This window comes from Rissa tridactyla, chromosome 2, assembly GCF_028500815.1.
Source record: "Rissa tridactyla isolate bRisTri1 chromosome 2, bRisTri1.patW.cur.20221130, whole genome shotgun sequence".
In the NCBI taxonomy this organism is placed as follows: Eukaryota; Metazoa; Chordata; class Aves; order Charadriiformes; family Laridae; genus Rissa; species Rissa tridactyla.
In genome coordinates this window covers 152,984,471-152,985,035 of record NC_071467.1, presented here as the reverse complement: position 1 = coordinate 152,985,035, position 565 = coordinate 152,984,471, and the positions used below count along the sequence as shown (strand labels likewise).

Sequence of the window (565 nt, the reverse complement as noted above, 5' to 3'; positions counted from 1 at the left end):
CGTCTCCTCCATGGAAAATCAGTAATGGGTAATAGTCCGAGGACTGTATCAAACTAGGGAGTTTCCTAGTTATGCCCTTAACCCGGGCTCCAGGAAAACAGCAGAATTCCCTGTGAGGAGGGTCTACCCGGCATGTTTAACCTCTGTTCCCCTCAGGGAAGGGTCACCAATGACTATAACCCTCCTTTTCTTCCTTGGGGAAAAGCCCCGACGAGGGTGGGATTTGAACCCACGCGTGCAGAGCACAATGGATTAGCAGTCCATCGCCTTCACCACTCGGCCACCTCGTCCTGCCTCTAAAATGTTATTTTATTGTTTGTTGTATTTGAATCTAGTTGGTATTATCTGCTGTTTTCTTGTAGCCTGGACCACACTCTGCTTGCAGGTTCCTGGTATGAACCTGGTAACCAAGTATGCTGATTGCAGTGCAGATTTTGAGATGGGGCTGCTGGGAACAGAACTGCACCCTGAGTTAGTTTAGAATTAGCCAGTTTAAAACTAGTAACTTTGCAGGTCTTCAGCGAAGAAAACATACCGGATCACAGCCGTTGGTGAAATTCAGCTG

The 565-nt window shown here is 47.6% G+C and overlaps 1 non-coding gene across 1 annotated transcript; it reads right to left on the bottom strand.

The window, feature by feature from the left end:
• Positions 1–208: 208 nt before the first annotated feature.
• TRNAS-GCU (transfer RNA serine (anticodon GCU)) lies at positions 209–290 on the bottom strand. Its single transcript has one exon. It is a non-coding gene; the product is annotated as a tRNA-Ser (tRNA).
• Positions 291–565: the final 275 nt, after the last annotated feature.